This window comes from Manis javanica, chromosome 2, assembly GCF_040802235.1.
Source record: "Manis javanica isolate MJ-LG chromosome 2, MJ_LKY, whole genome shotgun sequence".
NCBI lineage: Eukaryota > Metazoa > Chordata > Mammalia > Pholidota > Manidae > Manis > Manis javanica.
In genome coordinates this window covers 18247747-18264400 of record NC_133157.1, presented here as the reverse complement: position 1 = coordinate 18264400, position 16654 = coordinate 18247747, and the positions used below count along the sequence as shown (strand labels likewise).

The 16654-nt window shown below is 43.1% G+C and overlaps 1 long non-coding RNA gene across 3 annotated transcripts in view; it reads left to right on the top strand.

Moving 5' to 3' along the window:
* The first annotated feature begins 982 nt into the window (after positions 1 to 982).
* Positions 983 to 16654, top strand: part of LOC140846975 (uncharacterized) — a 54037-nt gene continuing 38365 nt past the window's right edge. The window contains exons 1-3 of one of the 3 annotated variants that reach the window (XR_012126555.1): positions 983 to 1161; positions 1304 to 1334; positions 4606 to 4704. This is a non-coding gene — a long non-coding RNA (uncharacterized lncRNA). Of the gene's footprint in view, positions 1335 to 4605; positions 4705 to 16654 lie in introns of all 3 variants that reach the window. The other 2 variants (XR_012126554.1, XR_012126553.1) reach the window with 2 other exon arrangements.

The window sequence follows — 16654 nt, the reverse complement described above, 5'->3', positions numbered from 1 at the left end:
ACCATGACCCTTATCACTGTTCATCCTATGACTCTACTTTTTCTTCACAGCACTTGCTCCGGCTGAGAGAAGTCCCTGCCCCGTTACTATAGGAAAGGCTCCGTGAGGGCAGGGGTGTTGTTGAGTTCATGACTGCAGAGCCATCCCTAGAGGACCTCCTTGAACTTCGGAGCTGCTGCATACACAGTTGTTGAATTAATGAGTGAACAAAGTTAATGAGCACCTCTTGTGCTGGCCAATTTCATGTATGTGATGTCATCTACTATTTAACCTTTATAAGGTATAAACATTATTTTCATTTATGGCTAAGGAAATCGGGCCTCAGAGATTAAATAAAACTTCGAGAACCACAAAAGTGGTAATGGACAGAACTGAGATTTTCGTTTAATGACCCCAAATCTATCTTCAAGATCACCAGGATTATGATTTTTCAAAGTTAGACCAAGAATTGTGAAAGGCTTTGGCAAGCAGTGTAGGGGCATGGTCATCAAAGACATTTCCAGGTAAGCATGTGTGTCAACAGGAGCAGACACTCCTCCTTGCCCTCAGCAAGGTGAGCAGTTCCCCAAATGTTAACTATTTATTAAATCTTTTGGGGATAACAGTAGGGCTAATTATACACAATTGCATAAACATTGGGACACCTGAACTGAGTAACAAGGCAATTCTAACAGACCCTTATGTTGAGATTTCTCTCTCCCTCTTCCTTCCCTTTTCCCTCTCTCCTTCCCTCCCTCCATCTCTCTCCCTTTCTTTCCAGACAAGAATTTGGCCATTTAGCTTGGTTAGGCAAGACATAGTGGTAGGAGCAGCATTTGGGTCTACACCTTCCTATCTCTAAAGCCTCTTCTCTTTCTGCTCACCATGCTGCTGAGTGCTGGGCAGGGAAAATGTGGGCTCAGTTGACTGAGTCAGTCATAGGCACAGAGGGTGCTGCATAAATTGACCCCTGACAGCTGGTCCTCAGCCAGTGACTCCCAGGGCTACTTGGGGTTTGGCACTCTGCCTGGTATGACTTTATCCTTTAACTGTTTCTTTTGTTGGCCACCCCCCAGGGAGCCCAGTCTCCTCCTTGAAACCCTGCACTGGAATGAGAGGTCTCCACAAGGGTTCCGGAACCCACACTCCATGCTGTGGTTTTGCCTGAGAACTGGCTGTAAGGTAATGCTCTGACATCAGTCCCCCCAGCTTCCAACTCAGAGCCACAAACTCCAGGCCCCCAGGGATTCTGAGCTGCCAGTTATGATGAAACATAAGCACAGAAGAAACTAAATTTTTTTTCTATTTTGGGCTTCTAATCAAGACAGCATGGCTACAGGATGATTTATGTCCTTGTGAGTATTTTCAAAAAGTTCCTTTTAATGTCATTCCTTCTCCAGTCGTTTCTCTTATCACTTGGGCTCAGCTTGATGCTTCTCTGGAATCTGCCTTTTTTTCCTACCATCTATAAAATGCTAAACACATGTCCCTAGTCTGGCTCCATGTTACTGAACATCTTTGGGGAACTTCTTAGAAAAAAGCCTTATAGACTGTTCTGGACACAGTCAGCCCCGAAGAGGTACTGTAGTATTTGGAGATGAAGTTTTCTCTGAATAACAGAAATCCTAAACAAAAAAAATGAAAGGGAGTTTCTCCAAAGCATTCTGTTCTTTATTTGTTGTTCATTCAAGCAATCATTTGACAGATTCTCATTGCATCCTCACCTGTGTTAGACACTGCGCTAGGTTTGAAGAACACAGTAGTAAATCAGATAGAATTCCTCCCCCCATCACTCACGGGCTGTGACACTAGCTGACTGCAGAGCAGCCTGTACAGCACTGCCTCTCAAGGCCATTCCCCCAGCTCTTCTCCCCCAGCGCCCCCTTCACCCATCCACTCCCCTAACTGGTCCTACCTACGTTCTTCTCCTTCTGTCTTTTGATCATGTACGTCTCTTCACCCTAGAACACTTTTCTACCTTTTCTGCATCTAACGAAATCATTCTTCCAATCCAAACGTAGATGCCATGTCCCCCCAGGAAGACTTCTGTGACACCCACTCCCAAGGTGGGTTGGTGCTCTTTCCAGGTGATAATACTGTAGGTAATAACAGTTACACTGCTTATTATAAGACTTAGTACATTGTCATCAGCTGCTTCTTTGCCTGCCGTGCCCACTACTAAGATTCCTGAAGGCAGGAGCAAAGTTATCTAGTTTACAAATAGGTGCTGGATGCATGACCATCGTGGGTGCCTGATAATTATTTCTGGAACAAACGGCCTGGAAGACAGATGAGACAAATCAGTTTCAAGGACCTTGAAGAGTTCTTTCAAGGATTAAATTAATGATATTTGTAAAATACTGAGAATAATACCTGAGCCTAAATAATAGATTCTGACTCTGTAATAAATGCTAGGATAAACCATGTTGTAAGGAATTATAGAAGAAAAGAAGAGGGTTGCCCTCATGTAGCCTAGGACCAGGATAGAGGATGGATTTAGGAAACATTTTAAGGAGAACTTGAGTCTTAAAGGATGAATAGTGTGGATAAAGTGAAGGTTCCTATGGCCAGGATTCTCACCTGACCCTGGTTGGCTGACTTACTACACACGTGTGGGCAATATGTTGTTATTGACTCTATATAAAGAGGTCTGCCCAGTGCTCTGGGTGACATGGTGGCATGGCTGCAAGGCTGCAGGAGAGCAGAGCAGAGGCTGGAGGGGTGGCAGCGCTGAGGACAGAGACTGAGACGGCTGCATGGGTAGAGAGGCCCAGAGGCAGAGACCGGCTTGCTGCCTGCAGACTTGCTCTGAGTGGACGGGATTCTAGTGATTGACCTGCCACCGTGGAAATGAAGTTGGGTATAACCCTTTCACCCCACAACATTCTACTGTCATTTTTTGGTCACATTGAATCCATTGTGAACTTGTCCGGGGCTAACACCCATGGGCAAGAAAACAGGAGTTACGGAGGTGTGCAATGAGGAAAAACGTCTATAAGGTAGAGGGAACCGCATGTGTATAAAAACTCAAAAGTGACAGAAAGCGTGATGTCCTTGGGGGGGCTTTAGCTTTCTCACATGGTTGGAGGAAAGTGGATCCGGGTGTGCGTGAGTAAGCAGGTGGCAAGGGGAGACTTCTAAATGAATCACAAATGTCCCCGTGGTCCAGCAGAAAGAGTACTGGAGGGAGAGTAAGAGGACTGGAATTTGAGCCCAAAGCCCAAAGTTAGCTTTTAGGTGATCTTGTATGGGCCACTTCTCTTTTCTTGACCTTGGTTTTCTCACCTAGATAATGTGAGCCTTGAACTAGATGATCTCTGAGGCCCCTTTCCTCTTGAACATTCAGGGAATCTGGGGGGAGTAGGAACTCCTTGAGGGCAAGGGCCTGGTGCCTGGCCAATACTACTACTATTATGACCATACTCGGACCCCTTACTTTTTTACTAGTACTACTCTAACACTATTTCGGTGTTATACGAACATGATACAATTACTTCCATTGCTACCATACAACTGTATCTTTCACACTGCTGGTCCCACTATACTATTATATTGTTGTTACTAAAATACTATCACCACCACCACCACTGTTACTAGTATTGCTACTACCAGCCCACTACTACTGTTACTATTACACTATTACTATTGTCCTACTAGTGTTATCATTGCTATGGTACCACCACTATTTCTATACTACTACATCTACTCCCAGCAATAATAACTAACTCCTGTTGGGATCCTACCCAGTGTCAAGTAATACTTCACATGTATTGACATGTAGTCCTCCTAATAAGTCTAGGAGATAGGTGCTGTTATTATCACCATTTTATGATTTGAAGAACTGAGACTTAGAGAGGTTAGGTAACTTGTTCAGGAGGCTGAGATTTAGGGAATACCACTTTGTTTCTCCTAGGGGCTCTATAAAGGTCTGTTGAATGACTCAATGGAAGATTGATTAGTTGAATGAAACTGAGTTCCTCTGTTGATGTTTCTGAAATATTTTAATAAGAAGTCATAGGGAAATTATTATCTAGTAGAGACAGAAATAGGAGCAGTTTCCTAAGTTAGGTTGGCGACGAGTCTTCATTTCAGTCTATACAACCCCTCCCTACCTCTGCATCCATCACACATCAAGCATTACTATATGAGATAAGAAATAAAGCGATTTATCAAATTTATTCAGAATTCAGCAACACGAGAACATGATGGTGAGCATAGGCCTGTGCATACACTGAGTTTCCCTGAGACTTTTAGGGTCCCTTGGAAGAGAGGAGTCCAGGATGTTAACCTGAAGGTCCCTGCCTTGGGCTCCCACCTGCATGGGGAGAGGGAGCTGTTGTCACTCTGTCAAGTAAGGAGTTAGATGCCCTGTACAGTGTGCTTAGCCGAATTCTTCAAAGGGTCTCCAATATTTTGGAAGCACAGCAAGAAGAAACATGATTCCTGGCATCTTGGGGGCAACTGATAAATGAAGAATGTCTAATGGAGGACATATATTCACATATTACCCATTACAAACCCTGTGGAAAGTATCTAAGAACTTCTCATTAACTCTACTTAATGGTTACTGGAGCTACTAACTTGGAGTTTCCTGCAGTGGACCTCAGCTCCGGCTTTGTGTTTCAGCTCCTGGGACCTGGACTCCAGGCTCTGCCCTAGACCATTGGAACGCTCTGCTCCCACAGCTGATGATGGAGACAGACACAGTTGCTCAGCTTCTTAACAGTAAGACCAAAAGGGGTGAAAAAAATGGGAGCCACGGTTAGCCAGTGACTGACTTCATTCTGTAGGAATTCCTCTGGAAAGGGAGCCCCAGAGTGTCGTGACAGGTAGTAAATCATCTCGAAGAATGTTTATCATGGATCCCAGCGAAAGAGATGGCTTGAAAAACTTCCTGGGTAACGTAAATGGAGTCTGCTCAGAGGCCCTAGAGGAGACCTGGAAAACTTTAGGCTTGTGGGGTAGGCTCCTCCCCACCGTGTTGGGGTCCCGCGAAGCTGCAGCAGAGCTTGAGATACCCAGATGGGTAGCGTGCTGTTTACAAAGGAATCTTCTGGTTCTTAATTCAGCTCGACTTAAAAGGCTAGTCATGGGATTTATGAACAAGTGCAAAACAAGCTACCATTTACTGAGCATGGAGCTAGGAATTACTAGAAATTTCCATTTTTGCAGAGGTTTGGACTGACTGATGAATTTTTCTAAATTCACAAAGTTTGTACATTGCAGAGTCTGGGAATGTGAGTGACTCCAAATCCGGCATGGCTGCCTTTATTGAAAGCAGGGTTATGTATTCTACATATTTTTCTTACTCCATCACACTGTTCACTGTCCTAGGTATGTAGAATCATGGAATATCAGGGTTAGAAGCACTTTTAAATGTCCCTTGGCCTAATCTTCTCACTGTACAGATGAGCCTAGGCCCAGAGAGGGTAGGGACCTGCTCAGACTCATACAAAGGCCATGACCAGAATAGAGGTTGGCTGACCCTCAGTTCAAATGTTGCCTTCTGGCCAGGCACGTCACTCTGGATAGATCCTTAGTATATTTTGCTGTTTGATTTTCTTAAAATATAACTTATGGCAGCACCATCTCTCCTTTTTCTAGGCAAGTCATTGCTAAATCCTGAGAGTCCACCTTTTGGCCCACTGGTCTTTTCTGGCTGCTGGTTACTGGCACTTAGTGTGTAGAACCCTTCCCTTTCAGTCCAGGGAACCATAATGCCATGTGGGACCCTAGAGAGGCCAAGATAAATCAGTCATGGTTCAGGAGCTTCAGGAACTTACCAACAAGTGGGCGAGCCAGACATGAGAACATCTCGTTTTAATACAGTATATAATCATATGAAATATACATCTGGGATGCATAGAAGCAGAGATGAGGTGTACCTATGCCCTCCTGGGATAATAGATTACTGAGTTGAACTAATTAATGATGTCACCCATTCACCAAATATTTATTTTTTGTGCCAGATACTCTTCCAGATATTAGGAGATATAGCACTGAAAAAGTAAAAAATTTCCCCTGTCTAGTGGGAGAGATGGAACCTATAAATAAATAAAAGGTTCAAAGTAACAGTAATGAAGGAGAATGTAACAAGACAAAGGTCTGGAGAATGATATGGGGTTGGGGATTTATTTTAAAGAGAGTGGCCAGGAAAGGCCTCTTTAAGAGGATGTCTTTTGATCAGAGAACTAATGGAGAAGAACCTTGAAAATACCCTTCCAGGCCAAGGGAAAACCTGGACTGATATCTTGAGTCAGAACCAGTTTGGTGTGTTTGAGTAATATGGGTGCCGGTGTGGGGAGAGTGGAGTTAGTGTAGATTGCTGCAGGAAGAGGGAGGGGCAGAGATGGAGGGAAGGACCAGCTCACACGGTGTGCAGGTCACAGGTAGGTGGATGGCAGTCGAATGGAGAAGGGCTTTTCAACCTTTCCCTTCCTGGTGGCCATCGCTGACAATACCATGATATCAACACAGAGAAAGAGAAAACTAACAGCAAATGAATCATTCTGATTGCCCACTGGAAGACATTCCTACGGATTATTATTAATGTGCTCCTGTCAAAGGTCAGATGCTATCAAAACATCTCTTTGGAAAACTTAGTGTTCTGAACCCCCGACCCCTGCTCTCCCACCCACCTTAGCAAGCGTCCTGCATTCATCTCTCTCTCTCTCTCTGGTTCTTTGTCATGTTGCTAACATCCCTTGAAGGAGATAGTGCAACTCCAAGTAAAGCTGTCTCCATAAATATTTAGACTGAATAGAAAATGTGCCAAAGATGCAAAGAATTTGCCTAGAGGGGGAAGAGAACTTTCTCTTTGTTGTCTCTTCAGGGTTGTAATTTAATTCATGGATGCGTATCTTTGAATAATATATAACTATCAATTTACCTAAAAGAGTTCCATAAAAACCTTAGCCTCTTCATCTTTCTGCTGTGCCCTGTATGACATTTTCTTTGCATCCTGGAACATAGATTCTTCTGGTTTTCCTTTATCCCTCTCTTTTTTTCTTTATTTCCACGTTTCTGATCACATACATGTATCAGGCTCTGTTAAACTTGGCCCTGTCTATATTCACGACCTCTTCTTACATATAGTCAACTGCCAATTCATTTTAATCACCCTCCATCCTCCATCCCCTTCCCTGAGTTGCTCCCGCTGAGATCAATCCAGTTTTCATATTACTAAGCCTAGTGACCATCTTTCTGGCTCCTATTTTACTAGACCTCTTCACTGAAATGGATAATGTTAACTGGTCCTCGCTGAAACGCACGTCTCTCTCCGTACCTTTTTGCAGCGTTCTTCCGCTTGGACAGCTCTGCCCATTCCTTCTCTGGCTCTTACATTTTTGGCTTCCTGTGAGTTGTGTCTTTGGCATTCTTCTCCAGCTCCATCCCCATTGTCACCACGCTCTCATCGATGCCTGGATTTCATCTCTAACAGCTTCAAAATCTCTATGCTCTACCCAGAATTAATAGCTGGCTCCTATCTGCAGGCATGGAATGCTAAGTCTCAGCCAACCCACACTCTGATCTGATTAATGGGTTTTTTAAGTGACCCTTGATGTACTTCCTTCTTTCTATTCCAGAGATGAGATCCTCCCACCTCCAGCTAATTTGCTAAGTGACCTGAAGTAAATGACTTTCCCTCTCTGGGCTTCAGTTACTCCAAGTATAAAGTGAGTTGGTCCACTCCAAATCTCCTTTAAGCTTTAGATGGACATGATATGTGGCCATAATGAAACAAATAAATAACTGACTATTGTGGTTGTCTTAAGGATCCCAATAAATGACACGCCTTCCTTCTCCCACAAATCAGAACCAACTGCCTAATTGAAATTAAAGTCCTATTTAAATTAGAGAAACCAAATGCCAGCTTTGTTATATAAAGGTAGACCCGTCTACTGGTTCCTTTTTACCTGTTTCCAAATCCTCACAGTACGTGTTTCCTTAATAAGGCAGAGAAGCCCTGCTCTCCTAGTAATGACGTGATGGAAATTATTCCTCTTGAATGTTTGATGATGACACATTTTGATTCAATTTAGCCTTTTCAATCTCGCGGGAAATTCTAAAGCGGGAAGAATGTTTAAACTTCTTCCAGCTGCCTATTTAGCATAAAGATCTCTTCTCTAGAACTGGGGGTAAGAGGGGCTCTTATCTTCTCCTCTAATCAAATCAATTTAGGCTAAAAAGAAGGCCAAGTTAACAGCCAGCATTCTACCTCTCTAAGCATCCATGCGTTTTCCTGCTTTACTGAAAGAGAGGAGTTGTTTGCTTTTAAGAGCTCTCAATCAAAAAGCACGAAATAAACTTAAATCATGCAAAACAGAAAGTCCTCACCGCTGAATAGAGAAAGGAAGGAATGTTCAGACCTTTCAGCTGTCTATAGGTATTATCATCCCTGATTTTTACAGTTGAAGGAAGAGGGTCAGAAAGGGGATGTGATATGCCCAAGGTCACCCAACTAAAAAAAAAAGCCGAGGTGGTACTAGAATCCTGATTTTGTAACTGCTAGAACAATGACTTTTGCCAGTATACAGCGTACCAGAAAATAACAAGCCCCTCGTTTCTTCTATGAAGATTGCAAATGATTTAAATCAGTAGCACAAGTGTAAGGTCAGGGAAATAAGCTGGTTCAACACTGGTGTAATTTCAAAGACAAGAATTCTAAGAATTCTCCCCCTGGTCCATCCATTTATTATGCTGTTTCATTGTAGGTTAACACGTTGAAAATTATTTAACTGTTTTTTTTAGTTGGAAGAATAATATAACTACTCCTAGGAATTAAGTTAGTATTTTGATGAACAATCAGTTCTTATGTTCTGGTCTGTTTTCTGCCATGTGGTTAAAAAAATGGGCCTGCCTGGTGGGGTTTGGGGGGAACATGCAGTTATGCACAGCTGCCCCTGACTGGGTGTTCCATGTGCTAATTTTAGGTACAGTTTTAGGAAGTCCATGATGTCACATACTTAAACTATGTTCTCCAACCACACTTTTATCTAATGAAGCTGACACTGGATTCTCTTGTTTAAATATGATTGTAATGGCTCTAATTTCAATTGTGCAGTTGGTTCTGAATTAGGGGAGAGGGATGGGTGTTGGTTTTTGGGCCTCTTAAAACCACAACAGCAATCAGTTATTTATTTATTTGTTTGTTTGTAGTCACATATCCTGTCTATCTAAAGCTGGAAGGAGATTTGGAGGATCCACTCTGCTCTTGGGGCCACTGAAGCTGAGAGGTGGGCGGGCATTTCTCATGTACACTCAGGAGAGCAGGAGGTCACAGTCTCCCAGCTCTGGGCTCAGGCCCACGCAGCCAGCCAACGCACCCACGAGGCACCTTAACCAGTGCCAAGTGGAAGCAGAGGAAGTACGTGTGCAGAGCAGTTCATTTCACAACATTGAAGATGTCCTAGTTTGCATTTCAGCCTGGAAATCGTGGATGCCTCTGTATCTACCTCATTTCCGTGGCCCCCTGGTGAGTGTGGCCTCACTCAATGTCACATCTTTGCATTCCTGCCCCAGCTCCTTGCATCCAGCTTCCCTGACAAGAACTGAAAATGAAGTGCAGCTGTTCAACATCTCTGTGGAAGGGACCAAACTCTTAATCCTAAACTGAGCTCACCCCAGGGGAAACACACTGTGTGATGAGGAAGTGCACTCAGCTATGATGCTGAGTTCACCCTCTTGCACTGTTGGTCTGCAGTTGAATTATTTCTCCAAATTGGGTTACGTGATCTGCTGCCAGAGACATTCCCTGTGAGTTAACAAATTGGGCTTTTGGAATTGCCTTTTGACCACTCTAATTTTCCCTGACATCATTCCTTCCTCTTCTCTGATTCCTTTCCTTGGTTGTCTACTTATATCCATTTTTCATGTTCAGAAAGTTCACAGCAGCTCCTTGCCTTGATGCTAGAGACCAACAAGGTTACTTCTATTTTTATAGCTTAACAGTGCTGCTAAAATTTACTGAGCAATTACTATGTGCAGACAATGTGTTAAGCATTTTACATGTGTTAGTGGAATGATCCTTACTGCAACTCATGGGGTGGGTACTGCTGTCATCTTCACTTTTCAGATAAGAAACTGAGGCACAGTTAGGTTGTCTTTTCCAACGTCACACAGCTATTATGTAGTAGAGCTAATATTTAAGCCCTGGTATCTGAATCCATCCATACATTGCCCTTTAGCCCTGGATTACATCATATCTCCATGCAAAAAGATCTAGAAGATGTCTTTACAATCTTGCCCCCTTCCTGATGTGCCACTCCTTTCTTTGTTTTATATCTACAGTGGTAGGGGTTTGAGCCTGGGTCCTGGTTTGACCTGATGGACCATGTGTTGGTTTTCTGGGATGGCCCAGTGAGGGGAAGGTTTGCTGGGACAGAGGGCAGGATAACTGACAACCTTGGCAGAGGCAGACCAAGAGGGAGTACGTTAGTCCAAGTTCCATGCCAAGGGAAGAATTGGAGAGAGATGATTCTTGTGAGATTTTCCAGGAATGTACAACAGCTAAGACCCATCTCCGCAGATGTCTCTTGGGTCTGAATGTATCCAGCAACTTGAATTATGTGGTAGATCCTGGAGATCTTGTTGCTGGCTCAGTATCCCAGAATGACCCCAGGTTCCAGCCAGGTGCCTGGCAGTTTACAGAAGGGATACTCAAGTTATGACAGGCGGAAAGCTTAAAAATGTGCAATCCAGAGAATGGACTGGTTGGGGACATCTAGCAGACATGAGAAGTCTGAGCAGAATTTGTTCCTAGGAAGAAGTATAGGGATAATACCATGGGCTCTTCATAGAAAATTCATGTGGCAAATGTATGTACTTAGAAATGGGCTTGTTTCTGTGATCCCAGGCAAAATGAATCTAGGGTTCATGCTTTGATATAGAAACTAGACTTGAGAAGGGATATAGTGACTGAGCTGGGTTTTGAAGGGTCAGTAGGAGTTAGACAATGCAGGCGGATGGCAAAGGTAGGTGTTCCAAAAATAAGCAATGATTTCCTTTATTAGTTAGGATGTGTTTGTTGCCAGTGACAGAAAACCTAACAATGGAAAACACAACTCTGCCTTTACTCTTTCCACCTGTCAGGAAGTCTGGCCTTAACAATGTCAAGGCTGGCGTCTGCACTTTTATTTTTTCCATAACCACCTCATTTTGGCAGTCACAGTTCTGGGCACCTTATTACGTTCAAATCAGAAAGAAAGGAGATAGGTGAAATTATCTAAACTCAATCCTCTTATCAGGGAAGCAAAAGATTTTCTAGAATACCTAGCAAATTTCCACTTATGTTTCATTGTCTAGAACCAAATTACATGACCACTCGTGGTTGACTTCCCAGCCTCTGTGGAGGAGATAAGTAAAGAATGCCCCCAGGAATGTGTGTTAGGTTAGCCTAGGAATTTTCTTAGACCCTCAGGCCCTCATAACTTCTCTGACCAGTAGGGCCTCCCACATCTTCCCTGCTTTCCTGGGAGCTTTTTCAAGGCACCATTGTTACCTGCTTTAACTCTTTATTTCTCCCAAGTGTAGAACACAGTGTTATGGCCAAAGAAGGGATAATACAGAACATTAGTTGCAGGAATAAATACATTAAGTTCATTTCAATAGGCATTCATTAATGAGGCCCCTATGCTGGGAAATACACTGGTACAGATCAAGGAGCATAGAACCTATGGGCTGAGGGGCAGATTACTCAGCATATATACATTCCAATGTGTTACAGTACATGTTAGGATAAAGAACACATAGGGGGCTGTTTCAGAGAACCCAGAGAGGAAGCACATGGCCCACTTAGTGGGTTAGAGAAAGTGGGCAAAAAGGGAGTCAGAGATAATGAGGATAGGTTAGGTTATGCTTATGTAAGAAATGACCGCTAAGTCTCAATGTGCAACGGCAGAGTTTACTTCTTTGTAATGTTATGTGACCACTGTGAGTTAGCTATGGCTTTGCTCCAGTTCATCCTCAGCCTGGGACCCAAGTCGAGCGAACAGCCTCTATCTGGAGCATTGACAGACAACAAGACAACTGTACATTGTCTCTTAGAAGCTTCTTCCTAGAAGTGACACGTCACTCCTACTGCTTATGCTTCCTTGGCCTTTGAAAAGCAAGTCATGACCCTACCAAAATTAACAGTGTGAGGGTGAATAATCCTCCATGCAAGAAGCAGGGGGTGGATGAACAGTAATGCTGGCTACCACAGGGGGCTAGGGCAGGGTCTAATTGTGCTGCTGTCTGTTCCCTTTGGTCTACCTCCCTCAATGCTTCCTCCTCCGAGCAGCCAGTCATCAATGTCACTTAGTGTGGGAGAGCTGTGGGCTGAGCTGAGTGGCCAGAGATGAGCTGGAAGAGCCAGGAGGCTGACTTCATCTCCACCTCGTCCAGAAAGGGAGACTAAGAGAAGAGGCCCATAATCAGGGCCAAGAAGATCCTGGCAGGACGTGGCTTTTCAGGAGGTAGAAAGATGGATTTTGCCATTTGTGCTGTTGGGAGGGCAGTTCTCCCAGGATACAGAAGCTGGTGACCCAGACCCTGATAAATTCTTGTTGGCAACCAGCACTGGCTCAGCACATGCCAGTTGTGAGGATGGATTCATGGCATGTGTAGGGCTTGGCATCTGCAGAAGCCAGGGAAAGTGATCCAGGGACAGGGACAATGACCAGATCTTCACCTGTTGTCAATGGGAATAAACATGCACAAATATGAATTTAGCAAGCAAAAGGGTAGGCTAAGACTTAGCTTGGCCTGAATATTGGGACTTTGGGTAGGAGACCATCTTAGATTTTTTTTGCCTCCTTAAGGTGTTTCAAATTCACTTGCCTTTCTCCTACCTCCTACCCCAAGGAAGGGTACCTTGCATCCAAGTCCACCTTTAAAACTGTCTGGAAAATAAGTTTTAAGATCAGCTGTTATCAGGTACTCACAAACTCAGATTCTTGTCTTGAGGCACTAAGAATTATGTCCTTGGACTCCAGCATGGAGGTAGATAAAATGCCTGGCTAAGGCCATGTGTGACTTAGTTATGTTCCTGGCTCTAGAATTTTCTTAGACCCTCAGGCCCTCATTAACTGCTCTGAGCCTTATTTTTTCCATCTGTAAAATGGACATGATGATCATAGCTCTCCTGTTTACTTCAAAGAATTGTTTACAGAATCCAGTGGAAGCCTTCATTTATTGAGTACTCATTGATGGCAGACTTACCTGCATATAAGTGGGAACACACTGCCATTTATAATATTTATGCAAGTATAGTGAATTTTTATTGTTGTAGTTGTTTGAGAAAATTAGAAGTGTGTACTAACAAATTAGAAATTGTGTACAAAGATACCTAATTATAGAAGGCACACCACTGATTCTGGCATCAGAAACTCTATTTAAGGCTTTAGAATATTCTGAACAATCTCCAGTTGCCTGATTGGGACCATGAACCTTCTGAAACTGAAAGGGCCTTTACTTTGGTGGCCAGCATTTCCCACTTAGATGATGGCAGTAGCCTCTTATCTTGTCTCTCTGCCCCTAGTCTCAACTGTCCCAATCCATTCTCTGTATATTAGACAATGTAAAGACCTTGCATTTCTGCCAAAAGACTTTCCGTGGCTTTCTGCTCTTCCAAGATGTCCACATTTTAAAATTCTCTTTCTATCTTCTTTAAAACCCGACCACCATCAGTCTCTTCAGGCTCATCTCTTGACTCATCTCTTCCAGCCCAAGCAGGGCTGTCCTGTGCATTCCCACACCCAAACCCCAAAATCTCCTCTGCAGTATCTCTGAGATACTTGAACCCTTGAAGAGGTCCCAGCACCTTGAACTTGACATTCTTCTGCCTAGGACATCTTTGTTCCTACAGCTTCTAATTTAGGTTCAATTAAAATGTGTCTTCCTGGTCTCAGCTGGAAACTTGCGTCCCTTTCCCTGGGAAGACCTGCGTGACATTCATCGTTTCCTCCTCCTTTCAGAGCCTGCACCACAATGGACATCCAGTAACTGCATTTGCTGTTGTGCACTGTCTGTTTCCTTTCAGGTTGACACTAGACTTTGAGTTCTTTGAAGACAGGACAGAGTCATTTATGTTCTCTTTTCCTCACTTTTTTCTTCCTTGACTGGTACATGAGATCCTTTAGACCAGATACTGTGTTCAATAGACCCTCACACACCTCGGCCTAATATGTTGCCTGACACAAAGCAGTGAAGCAATAAATCTGAGTGATGGAATGAATCAACCAATGAATCAAAGGTTCAGTTCAGATAAGCATGGCTCTCTCTCCCATGAGGTTCAGGAACATGAACATCTTTTCTAATTTCGCTCTGTGCCATATTATTCTTTTTCTGGCGCACCCTCCTCTGACAGAGGTGTCTTAGTGGAACTGACTGCACACACTGCCAGGACATATCATCTAACTGGTGACTTCCCCAAGCACTTCATCTAGCTTATTATTTGGCTTTATGGTCTTCTTGTGGGGTTTACTCTCTTTGGTCATGGAAAAAACATGGACATAGTGTCTGAGGAGCCCAGGTGCTCCCACTTATAAGATGTGTCCTTCGCATCTCTGTAGAAATGAGCACAATGACTCTAAATATTCAACGAAGCTATCATATAATCCAGTAATTCCACTCTTTATAACAGCATTATTCATAATAGCCAAAAGGTGAAGAGAATCCAAATGTTCAACTAACTAGTGAATGGATAAAAGGTGGAATATTGGATGATGGAATATCATTTAGCTTTAAAAAACAAAGTAATGTTACATGCTTCAACATGGATGGACCTTGTAAACATTTTGCTAATTAAAAGAAGCCAGTCACTAAAGAGCACATATCACATGATTCCATTTATATGAAAGGTCTAGAATAGACAAATTCATAGAGACAGGAAGTGGATTAGTGGTTGACTAGGGTTTGGGTGAATGGGCGGCATGAGGAGGGATAGCTAAAGTGTTTGGGATTTTTTTTTCAGAAGATGAAATGTTCTAATATTGACTCGGGTAATGGTTACATGTATCTGGAAATACACTAAAAAACCACTGAATTGTACACTTTCAATGGGTAAATTGTATTGTGTGTGAACAATAACTCATTAAAGTTGTTTTTTTTAAAAAAAAAAGATGTGTCCTTCGGTCAAGTCATTTACCCTCATTGATTGTCACTGTCCTTATCTGTAAAAAGGAAATGAAAAATATGTAGTCTTATGAAGAATAATTTGGAAGATGTGTAATAAGTACCTGACACAGTCCTTGGTAAAGAATGGATCGTTCAAAATGTGTCTGCCTGTGTCTTCCCCCCAACTCTGCCAGACTAAGATGATAGAGAGTGAGGAGGGGATTGTAAATAACAGTAAATGGATATTCTCTGCTGAGAATTAGGGGGTTGGAACCACGGGAAAGAAAAGTTTCATATTACTCTTAGACTTATTGGGTAAATTACTAAGGCTTATTGCTAACATATATAAAATTGAAGTATTCTGTTTTCTAAGATGGTGGTGTGATTACTAAACAAGAGAATGAATGCAAAGTCCTCCACCAAGCCACTGTCACGCAGGGAACGCTCAGTAAATTTTAGTGACAATAATGTTTTATTATCCATCCTCATTCCATCAGTTTGGACAGCTAGGCTACACTTTAATTCCAACATTCTTTAACTCTGACAACTGGTCCAGACTGGCATAGATCCTGGGGGCAGTGACAGAGTCCAGATGCCCTCATGGGCATGACCTGTGAATTATATACTTTGACAGAATGTGGTGAGACAAGAACCAGACCATGCATCACTTTATTCTCAAGCCAGCTTCAGAGTCCAAATGCATTTTCTGACTCCTCTGAATCTTCCTGGGGATGGGCTTTCTATGCTGGGTGCTGGGGATATACTGAGGTTTTGTTGCTTTTCCTCCTGTGTGGGTCTCAGTGGAAAAGCTAAGTCACTGGTGACAGAAAAATAGTGGTGTCGGCATTGTTGAGACTTTCGATGGATTCCACGTCATTTACACGTCATTTCCAGTTATAAAAAGGAGTGGAGGTGTTGGGCCCTATTGCCTAACTGTGGTGAGAATGCCCTTTTCCCAGAATGCATTTCTCAGCATTGCACAGTGGCCAGTGGCCAGTGATCTGCGGTGTGACCTTGTATAAGTCATGTCACTGCATGACCTCAATGAGATGAAGACCATGTGTGAGGCAGCTCAAGGCCATGATTACAGGTCAAGCTCTGACAGGGGAGAATCAGGCTTAAAATGAAGTGCTACACAGACCAGTGTGTGACATAGGGCACATTACATGGCCTCTCTGAGCCCCAGTATTCCCTCCTATTAAATGGGCATGATAGTTGGGCCAGTAGTAAAGAACCAGCATGAGGATAAAATGAGATAATATATGTAAAGTTCTTTAGCCAACTGCCTGGTACATACTAAGGGATCAACCCACTTTTGCAGCCATTATTATTAGGAAGAGATATTTCTGAGAACCTACCATGTTCAGTAACACCTGAGTACATTATCATATTCAGTCCTCACAACAGCACTGCAAAGGGGATACTAGCCTAATGCTGAATGTGAAAAAATGAGACTGAGAGAGTTGAAGTAACTCACCCAAAGTCAGGTAGGGTACGTGGGAGAGCTGAAATCTAAACTGAGGCCTCTTTGATGCCAAAGCCTATTGGTTTTTCTACTGCAAGATACTGAACAGATGAC